The sequence below is a fragment of the Nansenia antarctica genome (assembly GCF_963989245.1).
Source record: "Nansenia antarctica genome assembly, chromosome: 6".
NCBI classification, from domain to species: Eukaryota; Metazoa; Chordata; class Actinopteri; order Argentiniformes; family Microstomatidae; genus Nansenia; species Nansenia antarctica.
The window spans coordinates 27,348,678-27,349,726 of NC_137676.1; positions in this window are offsets into that span (position 1 = coordinate 27,348,678).

Below are 1,049 nucleotides of genomic sequence, written 5' to 3' on the forward strand. Positions count from 1 at the left end.
TTTGTGTCAGGACCCTGTCCTGTATGTCAGTACGCTACAGTGTCAGGACCATGTCAGACCTCTCAGGACCATGTCAAAGGCGTCAGGACCATGTTATATGAGTCCGAATCGGGTCGTGTATTTCAGGACAGAGTCATACGAGTTAAGACTGTGTGGACTGGTGCCTGCTGGTATCAGATCACTTCTCTTCAATAATGCTGATGATGAGTCAGGAAAGAAACCACACCCCTGGTTACCCAGACAGGAGGCAAAGAAAGGTGTCAACTGGATAATCCCCAGGAAAGTTCAGTGTTGATTTCAAAACAACATGGCGGTGAACTGATGGGCATACAGAACAGTCCAGGCCCAGACAGGAGCTTTTACAGCCTTTTGTGAAGAGAATAACATTATTGTTCGGAGGAGAGGAACATCTTCATTTTGTGTAAAGAAAAACATCACTGCTGAGAGTCCTCTAAAACCTCCAACATGATTTCTATAGTGCAAAACGTTGAAACAAAGTAATCAGTGACATCTACATGAGCATGTTTGAGGGCAAAAGACATACGTTATACTCAAAGCACTTCTTACTGTAGAAAACATTTGATTATTTCATTCCTCAATACGATTCTCAAAGGGAGAGATAGAGAGTTGTTTTGAAATATGTTATATCTACCTCTAGATACACTCGTTTACATATCGATCCAATCAGATGTAAGGCAAACAGTTGATAAGGTGTCTGTTTAGCGATCACATTCTCAACAAATAGAGTGGATATAGTTAAGTCTCAATTGCCTTAAAATGTTCTCGACCCAATTAAAAAACAGAAATCCTCTTGACCACAATGGGGTTTGAACATAGAACTACAGTATACACAGTACAATACAGTATGCCGTTGGTTCACTGACACAACAACTATCGAACTATACGGTGTCGCTTTAACCAGACAACCAAGTGGATAGGCTGGAGATCACAAGTGTCGGGGCTCGGTGGAGGGTGCACCGCTGTCGATTGTGACCCTCTGAAGGTTTTGTAAAGCTGTCAACGTCAGCCTCTTTCGGTTTGAACCATTG